This window comes from Heptranchias perlo, chromosome 16 (assembly GCF_035084215.1).
Source record: "Heptranchias perlo isolate sHepPer1 chromosome 16, sHepPer1.hap1, whole genome shotgun sequence".
NCBI lineage: Eukaryota > Metazoa > Chordata > Chondrichthyes > Hexanchiformes > Hexanchidae > Heptranchias > Heptranchias perlo.
The window spans coordinates 39,792,297-39,804,715 of record NC_090340.1 but is presented as its reverse complement, the minus strand read 5'-3'; the positions used below and the strand labels follow the sequence as shown (position 1 = coordinate 39,804,715).

Genomic DNA, 12,419 nt, shown 5'->3' with positions numbered 1-12,419 from the left:
ATCTGAGGGTTGTAGGGCTGGACAGTGCTAGGGAGGTGCGAGGCCATGAAGGGATTTGAAAACAAGGATTAGAATTTTAAAATTGAGGTGTTCCCGGACTGGGAGCCAACGTAGGTCAGTGAGCACAGGGGTGATGAGTGAACGGGACTTGGTGCAAGTTAGGATATGGGCAGCAGAGTTTTGGATTAGCTCAAGTTTATGGAGGGTGGAGGATGGGAGGCCAGCCAGGGGAGCATTGGAATAGTCCAGTCTAGAGGTAACAAAGGCATGGATGAGGGTTTCAGCAACAGATGAGCTAAGGCAGGGGCAGAGACTGGCAATGTTAGAGGTGGAATTAGATTACATGAAATAAATAAATGAGACTTATCGAAGAATGGAAGGTTTGCCCACATGCAAAGTTCCCAATTACAAGAAATCTTTTGAGAGTCACAAGGTGGAAGCTGTGTGCTTCTCCACATTGGGAGTGAGGAAGAGGGAAACCAAGAGAGCAAGTTACCTTGTACCTCTCCTGTGCAACTTTAAATGTACAATTACAGGACATTATTAGCATTGCCTACATTCCCTCTTTGATGGGAAATGGTACAAGGCACAGAGTGACCTACAAAAAGAGAGAAAAATTAAAATGGGCTTTATTACAAAAATACACTACCATAAAACTTTAAATCAATGAGCGTGAATGCAAATCATGGAATTGTGTTTGCGACACTGTTTCTAGTTTTAAGTAAGAATTCAATATTGTGGTGATATTAAACAAGAGTTGTGTGTAAATGTACTGCCCATTGGGAAGACAATATGGATTTATTACATTTTATTGCAAGTCATGACTTGCCATATCTTGTTTTGTAGCTATCCAAATTCTAATTGGAAAATGACTGCAGCCATTGTAGCATTTGGGAGAGCTGTTGGTTTATTAATAAAACAATTTTGCATGGGTAAACTTAGATTTAATGTTTTAAGTTTCTCTCCATTCCTAAGGAAGTTTAGAGTATCCGTATATTTTTAAAAACCCTATCTATATATTAAAAATCTTTCATATGGTGCACAAAACCTTACTTCCATGTGTTGTTATTTTTGAGTAACACTTTTATATAGGAACAGGAGTAGGCCATTCAGCCCCCCTGGCTGATCTGTGATCTAACTCCATATACCTGCCTTTGGCCCATATCCCTTTTGATTGCCAAAAAGCTATCTATCTCATTTAAATTTAGCAATTGAGCTAGTATCAATTGCCGTTTGCGGAAGAGAGTTCCAAACTTCTACCACCCTTTGTGTGTAGAAATGTTTTCTAATCTCGCTCCTGAAAGGTCTGGCTCTCATTTTTAGACCGTGCCCCCTACTCCTAGAATCCCTAACCAGCGGAAATAGTTTCTCTCTATCCACCCTATCTGTTCCCCTTAATATCTTTTAAACTTCGATCAGATCACCCCTTAACCTTCTAAACTCTAGAGAAGACAACCCCAATTTGTGTAATCTCTCCTCGTAACTTAACCCTTGAAGTCCGGATATCATTCTAGTAAACCTACGCTGCACTCCCTCCAAGGGCAATGTGTCCTTCCGAAGGTGCGGTGCCCAGAACTGCTCACAGTACTCCAGGTGCAGTCTAACCAGGGTTTTGTATAGCTGCAGCATAACTTCTGCCCCCTTGTATTCTAGTCCTCTAGATGGAAAGGCCAGCATTCCATTAGCCGCCTTGATTATTTTCTGCACCTGTACATGACACTTCAATGATCTATGTACCTGTACCCCTAAGTCCCTTTGGACATCCACTGTTTTTAACTTTTTACCATTTAGAAAGTACCCTGTTCTATCCTTTTTTGATCCAAAGTGGATGACCTCACATTTGTCTACATTGAATTCCATTTGCCACAGTTTAGCCCAATCTATCAATGTCACTTTGTAATTTTATGTTTTCATCTACACTGCTTACAATGCCACCAATCTTTGTGTCATCGGCAAACTTAGATATGAGACTTTCTATGCCTTCATCTAAGTCGTTAATAAATATTGTGAATAATTGAGGCCCCAAGACAGATCCCTACGGGACTCCACTAGTCACATCCTGCCAATGTGAGTACCTACCCATTATCCCTACTCTCTGTCGCCTTTCGCTCAGCCAACTTCCTAACGAAGTCCGTACTTTTCCATCGATTCCATGGGCTTCTATCTTAGCTAACAGTTTGTTATGTGGGACCTTATCAAATGCCTTCTGAAAGTCCATATAAATAACTTCCATTGACATTCCCCTGTCCACTACTTTAGTCACCTCTTCAAAAAATTCAATCAGGTTTGTCAGGTACGACCTACCTTTCACAAATCCATGCTGGCTCTCCCTGATTAACTGAAAATTCTCGGTGTTCAGTCACCCTATCCTTAATTATAGACTCCAGCATTTTCCCCACAACAGATGTTAGGCTAACTGGTCTATAATTCTCTGGTTTCCCTCTCTCTCTCTCTTAAAAAGCAGAGTGATGTGCAATTTTCCAATCTGGAGGGACAGTTCCTGAATCTAGAGAACCTTGAAAGATTATAGTTAGGGCATCTACAATGTGCTCTCCTACTTCCTTTAAAACCCTGGGATGGAAACCATCTGGTCCTGGGAATTTGTCACTCTTTAGTGCTATTATTTTCTTCAATACTGTTGCTATACTTATCTTAATTTTATCGAGTCCCTGTCCCCGATTCAGTATTAGTTTTCTTGGGATTTCCGGCATGCTATCCTTTTTTTTTCTACTGTAAATACTGACGCAAAGTAATCGTTCAACATGTCTGCCATTTCCCCATTGTCAATGACAATATCCCCACTTTCAGTTTTTAAGGGGCCAACACTGCTCCTGACCACCCTCTTTTTCCTAATGTAATTATAAAGGTTCTTCGTATTGGTTTTGATATCCCTTGCAGGTTTCTTTTCATACTCTTTTTTTGTAGCTCTTACTATCTGTTTTGTGACCATTTGTTGATCTTTGTATCTTTCCCATTCGCCCAGATCTGTGCCATTTTTTGCCTTTTTGTATGCCCTTTCCTTATGTCTTATACTGTCCCTTACCTCTTTACTTGCCAAAAAAAACAGCCATGGACAACTAGAGTTCTTGCCCCTCAGGGGCATAAACCGATTCTGTATCACGTTAAATGTTTCTTTAAACATTTCCCACTGATCATCAGTCGTTTTACCCATTAACAGATTTGCCCAGTTTACTGTGGACAGTCTCTGTCTCATCCCATTGAAGTCGGCCTTGCCCAAGTCTAGAATCTTAGCAGCTGATTCATTTTTTTCCCTTTTAAGCACTACATTGAACTTGATCATGTTATGATCACTATTGGATAGATGTTCACGCACAGTTAAGCTGTTAACTAAATCTGGTTCATTACTCATTACTAAATCTAGTATGGCTTGCCCCCTTTTTTGCCTCTAGGACATACTGCTGTAGAAAACTATCTCAGACACACTCAAGAAATTCACTACCTTTCTAACAGTTGCTAGTCTGCTTTTCCCAATCTATGTGAAGGTTAAAGTCCCCCATTAAGACCACTATGCCTTTGTTACATGCTTGTCTAATCTCTGCATTTATACAATCTAGCACTTCAGAGCTGCTGCCAGGGCTCCTATGCACAACTCCCACTATAGTCTTAGATCCTTTCCTATTTCTCAATTCAACCCATAAGGTCTCTGTTGGCTGCTTACCCCTCGTTATATCCTCCTTTATCATTGAAGTGATTTCATCTCTAATCACTAAGGCTACTCCTCCCCCTCTTCCATTTTCCCTATCTCTCCTGTAGACCTTATAACCCGGTATATTTAGTTCCCAATCCTGACCATCCTGCAGCCATGTCTCAGTAATAGCTATCATGTCATACCCTCCAATTTGAATTTGAACTTGTAGTTCATTTAATTTATTCCTTTATACTCCTTGCATTTGTATATAGAACTCTTAGTTGGGCCACACACCCTAGCCTGACCTTCAGCTTTGATGCTGGGTTAATCGCCTTACGCCTTCTACTTTTCATTTTATCTGTAGTGCCTGAAGTACACTTTCTTTCTGCTGCTCTACGCTTTTCCCTTTCACTTGTTCTTGAACAACTGTTTGTACTAATTGTATTGTAAAATTCCGCTGGGTCTTCCCCTTTCTTGCTCCCAACTTTACTCCCTTCTGACTCCCCGCTCAGGTTCCCATCCCCTTGCGCTCTAGTTTAAACCTTCCACAACAGCACTAGCAAACACCCCCGCAAGGACATTGGTCCCGGTCCTGCTCGGGTGTAACAATTATGATGAAAGAAACATACTCCATAGGAGCTTATCAATATTTTGCCATAACATTTTGACATCACACTTTGTTGATTAACCAACCAATTCATTCAAAATGCGTTTTGAATAGAATTGCATCTGCCATCTTTTCTCAGTAACTGAAATGACTAATGTCTAATTTCTAATGTCCAAAATAAAGTTTTGAACAAAAAAATGACAAAAGACATTTCGCAAAACCTAATTGCATTTACCAGTCATGATGTGGAGATGCCGGTGATGGACTGGGGTGGACAAATGTAAGGAATCTTACAACACCAGGTTATAGTCCAACAAATTTATTTTAAAATCACAAGCTTTCGGAGATTATCTCCTTCGTCAGATGAATGAATGAAAAGGTTCTCAAATCGCATATCTTATACTATGTTGGGACAGCATCACACCAATCAAAAGGTGTCGTTGTTATTCAAACAGGCCAGTCACGGAGAACAGCACGTCCCAGTACACTCGATATACATTGTGTCTTTTACACAGGCAGGCAGAAAGAAACTCAAAATGGCAGAGAGAGAGAGAATTTTTAAAAACATATAAAACATCCATGAGGACGGCCTCAACCGGGATCTTGGGTTCATGTCACGCTACACGTAACCCCACCAGCAAAAAGGGGGAAAAAAATTATATGTTTTTTAAAATTCTCTCTCTCTCTCTCTCTCTCTCTCTGCCATTTTGAGTTTCTTTCTGCCTGCCTGTGTAAAAGACACAATGTATATCGAGTGTACTGGGACGTGCTGTTCTCCGTGACTGGCCTGTTTGAATAACAACGACACCTTTTGATTGGTGTGATGCTGTCCCAACATAGTATAAGATATGCGATTTGAGAACCTTTTCATTCATTCATCTGACGAAGGAGATAATCTCCGAAAGCTTGTGATTTTAAAATAAATTTGTTGGACTATAACCTGGTGTTGTAAGATTCCTTGCATTTACCAGTGTTTAACTTTCATTAGGGCCTCAGTCTGTCCCAAAAGTCTGGGCTTTAACTCGATATTTTTACCTTACAACAGTAGTTCAGAACCTTCAACCACATCTGTGCATTCTGAGCATGTGCAGCTTGCAGTATTTCCCAGCATGTAGTTTGTGCATCAACATGACTTGAAAGATAGAAAGTGCATCCCTCATCCTGCGAGCATTTGAGAGTTCCTTCGCTTTTTTCAAAAGTCTGTGAAAGAAACTGGAGATTGAATTCTTGGAGCTTTATTTCAGGTAACCCTAACATAGTTAACAAATGTTGTGTTCTATTAATCATGGTATCATAGTAGATACAGCACACGGGGAGGCCATATGACCCATCTGCCTGCTCCTTGAAAGAGCAATCCAATTAGTCCAATTCCCCTGCTCTTTCCCCATAGCCATGTCATTTTTTTCCCCTTCAAGCATTGATCTAATTCCCTTTTGAAAGTTACTGTGGAATCTGCTTCCACTACCCGTTCAGGCAGTGCATTCCAGATCATTACAACTCGCTGCATTTAAAAAAAAAAAATGTTTCCTTTGTTGTCACTGGCTCTTTTGCCGATCACCTTAAATCTGTGTCCTCTGGTTACCAGCCCTTCTGCCACTGGAAACAGTTTCTCCTTATTTACTCTTGTCAAAACCGTTCATGATTTTGAACACTTCTATCAAATCTCCCCTTAACCTTCTCTGTTCTAAGGAGAACAACCCCAGCTTCTCCAGTCTCTTGAAATAACTGAAGTCCCTCATCCCTGGTACCATTCTAGTAAATCTCTTCTGCACCCTTTCCATGGCCTTGATATCCTTCCTAAAGTGTGGTGCCCAGAATTGAACACACTTCTCCAGCTGAGGCCTAACCAGTGTTCTCTTAGCATAACGGCCTTGCTTTTGTACCCTATGCCTCTATTAAAAAAGCATATAGGATCCTGGGCTATATTCACAGCCTTCTCTACTTGTCCTGCTAACTTCAAAGATTTGTGTATGTGCACCCCCAGGTCTCTCTGTTCCTGCACCCCCTTTAAAATTGTATCATTTAGTTTATACTGCCTCTCCTCATTCTTCCTACCAAAATGCATCACTTCACACTTCTCTGTTTTAAATTTCACCAGCCATGTGTCTGTCCATTTCACCAGTCTGTGTCCTCCTGATTTCTGTTACTATTCTCCACGTTGTTTACTACATTTTCGAGTTTCATGTCATCTGCAAACTTTGAAATTATACCCTCTATACCCAAGTCCAGGTCATTAATATATATCAAAAAGAGCAGTGGTCTTAATACTGACCTCTGGGGAACACTACTGTATACTTCCCTACAGTCTGAAAAATAACCATTTGCCACTACACTCTGCTTTCTGCCCCCTAGCCAATTTTGTAGCCACGCTTCTACTGTCCCTTTAATCCCATGAGGTTTAATTTTGCTATTATGTGGTACTTTTTCAAATGCCTTTTGAAAGTCCAGATACACAACAACAACCGCACCGTCCTCATCAACCCTCTCCATTGCTTCATCAAAGAACTCAATCAAGTTAGTCAAACACGATTTTCCTTTAACAACTCCATGCTGACTTTCATTTATTAGCCCATACTTTACCAAGTGCCAATTAATTTTGTTCCGGATTATTGTCTCTAAAAGTTTCCCCCCCACCAACGGTGGCCTGACTGGCCTGTAATTGCCGGGTTTATCCCTCTCCCTTTTTTTTTTGAACAGGGGTATAACATTTGCAATCCTCCAGTCCTCTGGCACCATACCCATATCTAAGGAGGATTGGAAGATTGTGGCCAGAGCCTCTGCAATTTCCACCCTTGCTTCCTGCAGTATCCTAGTATGCATCCCATCTGGACCGGGTGACTTTTCTACTTTGAGTACTGCCAATCTTTTAAGTACATCCTCTTTATCTATTTTTATCCTATCCAATATCGCTACTACTTTCTCCTTTACTGTTACAATGGCACCATCCTCTTCTCTAGTGAAGACTGATGCAAAGTATTCATTTAGTACCTCAACCATGCCCTCTGCCTCCACAAGAAGATCTCCTTTTGTGTCCCTAATTTGTCCCACCCTTCCTTTAACTACCGTTTTACTATTTATATGTTTATAAAAGACTTTTGGGTTCCCTTTTTATGTTGGGCACTAATCTATTCTCATACTCTCTCTTTGCCCCTCTTATTCACTTTTTTAGGCCTCCTCTGTAATTTTTGTATTCAGCCTAGTTCTCTACTGTATTACAAACCTTACATTTGTCACAAGCCTCCTTTTTCTGTTTCATTAAAATCTCTATATCTTTAGTCATCCATTGAGCTCTAGCTTTGGATGCCCTTCCTTTCCCCCTCATAGGGATATATCTACTCTGTACCCAAACCAACTCCTCCTTGAAGGCCTGCCATTGTTCAGTTACTGGTTTGCCTACCAATTTTTGATACCAATCCAACTGGGCAAGATCCCTTTTTAACTCACTGAAATTTGCCCTCCTCCAGTAAAGCATTTTCACATTTGATTGCTCCTTGTCCTTTGCCATAACTATTCTAAACCCAATGATATTATGATCACTGTTCCCCAAATGCTTCCCCACTGAAACATGCTCCACCTGCCCTACTTCATTCCCCAGAATTAAGAACTACTTAAATAGACAACACCTGTGTATCCAGCAAGGTCAAGGTACCGCATAGGCAAAACCCAGATCAAAGCATCACCTACTCTGCCTGAATAATTTTTAAACAAAACTTCAGAGCATGCCCAAATCTAGTGTTTCAGTGTATTTTTTAACTTCACAGGTTATCCATCTTTATGGCATTTCTGACTGAGATCACAAGCTAATTACAGATGAGGCAGACTATTTGGTCCATCTTTGTTCATCCATCCAGAATGATCCTGAAGTTTTCCCACTGAAGCATCCAATTGTTCTTAAATGATTCCAGGGTTCTCGCCACTGCTACTCTATCCAAGAGTCTATTCAAAGTGTTGATCACTCTCTTTGGCCTAGAAATTGGGCCACGACCATTTTCGGCACGTGGGGTCGAAGTTTGCGCCCCCCCCCAAACGCCTGAATAGTGAGGCCCAAGGCTCTCCAATATTGGGCATCATTTTAATATTGCCGGCCAAGTGGGAATAACCTGTCAATGAAGAGGACTTCAAGTTTGGGACGCTGCTAGTGTCGCAGCGGCTCTCGTAAGTATTGTCGGGGATCGGAACCTGGGTCAGGGGTCTGGATGGAGAGCATGCAAGGCAATATAGTTACAGTCTATAGCACCTTGCAGCCTGGGGAAGCCTGCCACGTGATCGAAGCCTAGTGCACTCTAGTCCTGCTTTGTTCTATCCATGGGGAATGAGATGTAGGTGTTCCTCCTGGTGCAGAGAACGTCAGTGACCTCCCTGATACAGCGGTGTACTGCGAACTGGGAAATGTTGCTGATGTCACCTGCTACAGCCTGAAAGGAGCCTGAGTCGTGACAGTTGGTAACCTTGACAACCACAGGCAGTGCTGTCCAGGCCCTGGTTTTATGTTCAAGTTGTGGCTGCAGCAGGTGACATAGCTCGGTGATAGCCTCCTTGGCAAAGCAAAGGCTCCTAATACATCGCTCCTTAGTAACATTAATATAGGATAAGTGCTCCTTGAATACTCGCTGTGAGTAAGGCATCCTGCGCAGGGCCATCCTCCTCTTCCCTCTTGTGGCAGCTGCTCCTGCTCCCTGTTATCTTCCTTGCTGCCATCCTCCTCCAGCCCAGAAGGCAACCCTATCAGATCACCCATGACTGCAGTCAAACTGTTAATAAAGCAGCCAGCAGCAGTGCAACACCAGCAAAATCATCTTCTTAGAAGTCAAACTGAACTTTCCACACTCAGAAAACACCCAGAAGTTAACCAGCAGCCTGAAATGACAAACCAACAACTAACTATGTGCTGCATGATGCCTTTAAATAGTGCTGCTGAAGTGTTCTTCCTGCCTGTTAGTGCCATGAGTTACTGAGCTAGTTTAGCACATGGCAAGTCGGGCACTGGGGCATACCAAAATTGGAAAAGGGTCCTCCAAGAACTAAAGGACCCTAATTTGCATAAATTATTCAGTGTTTTCCATAGTTGCGGCGTATGTTTTGGATGCCTATGGAGAAGCCCAACCAATATGGCAGGCAGCGCCCTGCTCAAAATGAGTACACGCTTACTGCCCGCTATATTGGAGTCTTAGGAGGCTTTATAGCCATGTGCGGCACGATCGAATTTCTAGGCCTAAGTATCTCCAGTCTTCCTTAAAAACTTGGATCTCTAACACTCGGTCAGTCTTGTGGCTCTTCTTTGCATTGCCTCCAACACTCGAATGTCTCCATTGTGCCTCAATGATCGGAACTGGATACAATACTCAAGATGCAGTCTGACCAGAGCACTATTGAATTTGATTAACTTCCTCTGACTTGCATTCTACTGTTTTGCCTAGATAATTCAATATTCTATTTACTTTGCTGATTGCTGTTGTGCATCGGTTGGATATGTTGGGTTGTAATTGTAACTTTTATCACTGGGTGAAAAACAGGTGATAGTGAATCGGCAGCCTGTTTTAAACCACTCCTGATTTTCTTTTCCATTGAAGTCAATGATGTACTGAGTCATGAAGCAGTTATGCATTACATTTACCAGCTCTGACTCAAAACCATTTGGGTTTTCCTAAATTATATGAGGTTAATTGAAGTCGCTTATTAAAACAACTTTTCTGTTCTCGAGTACTCTTCCTGTCTCTTCATAGAGCAGGGGTGTTATACCCATTTTATATGATGGGGTTGATCCGATATCCTCTCACTTGACTCGGGCCACATTCAGCAAAAGTTATTTAAAATAGAAATAGAAACAGATAAACAATGTTGCTTATTATTTACATTTAGAAATATTTCCATAATACCTGTTTTTAAATAGCTTTCTGCAACTTAATTCTTATTCTGATGATCATTCTGAATTGATGCAAACATAGTAAAACATTCAATTCATGCCCATGGCCAATAAAAACAGCTTAAATTGTTGAATCACGGATACTCGCAAAAATGTAAATATGCTTACTGTTATGATACTTTTTTGGTGAACAATTAGTTGCTTTGTTTTATTCACACTTGCAACGGTATTGGAATGTAACCTTCAGGTTGCTCTGCTACCAGGCAATTCCATCAAGCATTATGCTTCAGTTAGAAATTTTTTTTTTCCTATTTATTGAATACTTGAGTGTTTATATCAATTGGAATCAACCTTTTATGTAATGAACTTTAAGTGTAACAGGAGCAGTGTTTGCCTTGAGTGCACCCCTACATTTTACTAGACCAGAATGGAAACGTTGGTCGGATCGATTGCGACAGATCTTTGGCTGGTTTCTGAGATCTCTGTGAGCCGAAGATGAGTAGCCCGAAGTCCTAATATATGTAATTGTTAATGTTTCAGAAGCCGAGTCACACTTTCCCATTTGTTTAGGTTGGACTCTGTGGTTGGTCTGAAGGGACTGATGAGCCAGGTGTTGCCCCAGCTCTGACCACTGCAATGCAGGTCCCCTGGGCCCAGCTGCTATTCTCCTCCTTCTTGTGGCAGTGGCTCATAATGGGAGGACCACAAAGGATCGGGCATCTGGGGGGAGAGGAGATGATTTTTGTGGGGCCTAGAGGAGCATTTTTAAAAAAAAACTTCTTTAGCGTTACCTGCAGCAGTCCCTTTTAAGGACTGCTGCTTAAGTCATTCTACCACCCAATGCAGGGGGGGGGGGGGGGGGGAGGAAGGAAAGAGGGGTGAAAATTGGCCCCATTGTTTGAAATGGACTAACCAAGGCGACGATTGAGGTTGATAGTAATTTTAAGAGTTAGTTGGACAGGCTTTTGGGGAGAAAATAATTTGTGGTGTATAGACAACTGCATATTCTATTTTTGAATTTTGAGGGTGGACAGAATGACCCAAAAGGTTTTTCTGGTCCTGCACATTCCTGTGTTCCTAAGACTGTTAACTTGTCAGCCTTGGCTCAGTTGTAGCACTCTCACCTCTGAGTCAGAAGGTTCTGGGTTCAAGCCCCACTCCAGAGTCTTGAGCACATAATCTAGGCTGACATTTCAGCAGATTAGCTGCAGGTGCCATCATTCGAATGAGAAGTTAAACCAAGCCCCATCTGCCCTCTTTGGTGGATATTAAGGATCATTATGGCACTATTTGAAGAAAAACAGGTGTCCTGGCCAACATTTATCCCTCAACCAACACCACCAAGAACAGATTATCTAGTCATTTATCTCATTGCAGTTTGTGGGACTTTGCAGCTTGCATATTAGCTGCTGCATTTCCCTACATTGAAAAATGTACTTCATTGGCTGTGAAGCTCTGCGACGTCCCAAGGTCTGGAATGGTGCTATATAAATTCTTTATTGCTACTGAATATGTATTTTTTTATATAAAATCACTACTGTCTTTTGTTTTTACTCTTTTGCTGTCTTTGAGGATTGCTATCCCCCCTCTATTAGAGCTCTAAAATTATCTTTGATTGCTCTTAGTTCTAATCAGTGATTGGCAGGAGGCATCACTCAAGCTGAAAGCTGGACGTTAATTTCTTTCTTTCTTTCCTCTGAAAGGACTCCTTCCTTCTAAGTAGTGCTCCAACTCGTGCCTGAATTGAGAACGAACTGACCTCACTCAACCGAGGCAAACTGGTTCAACTGGCACACAGCCTTGTGACCTTTTGGTTGATATATTTCAGCTCAGTTTGTTTGTAGTTGCTTCTTTACCAAGGTTAGTTAATAGTACAGGAGCCAAAATAGATACAAAACAAGTCGTCATGGTATATTCATGTTTCTAATTATTTTTATGTGGTTGCCTCATTCCAAAACCGTGCATATTCTTTTGCTTATGGTCTGTGATAGTGCTTGGTGACTGCACCTCACTAGATGGCAAATTGTATAGGATTGGTCCCATTTATGTGAAACCAGCTTTGTTAGAGACAGATGTCGAGGACTATATCAATCTGACACGTTTATCGTGAGTTTGAGTACTGTATGATTTTATGTTGGTTCTTAATATTTAAAATGTTTTTGAGTATTTTGTTGCATATTAGGAAATATGAATTCTACAGAATGTAATTTAGATTTAAACATTAGGCTATTATGAAACTAATACTTTTATTTTTAATCCATAGTCCTAATGATTTTATTACCCTTTCATTGGTAATCTTT

At 41.3% G+C, this 12,419-nt stretch overlaps 2 protein-coding genes across 8 annotated transcripts in view; one reads left to right on the top strand and one right to left on the bottom strand.

Annotated features, from left to right (window-relative positions):
* The window catches only part of zgc:165481 (uncharacterized protein LOC100073327 homolog), a 197,354-nt gene that overhangs the window by 10,314 nt on the left and 174,621 nt on the right, over positions 1-12,419 (bottom strand). For 2 of the 4 annotated variants that reach the window (XR_010965964.1, XM_067997984.1), the window contains exon 3: positions 5,292-5,456. The gene's annotated coding sequence lies outside the window, so the exon portion shown is untranslated. Of the gene's footprint in view, positions 1-5,291; positions 5,457-12,419 lie in introns of those variants that run through there. The other 2 variants (XR_010965962.1, XR_010965963.1) reach the window with 1 other exon arrangement.
* The window catches only part of cep89 (centrosomal protein 89), a 111,346-nt gene that overhangs the window by 93,699 nt on the left and 5,228 nt on the right, over positions 1-12,419 (top strand). The window lies entirely within an intron of this gene.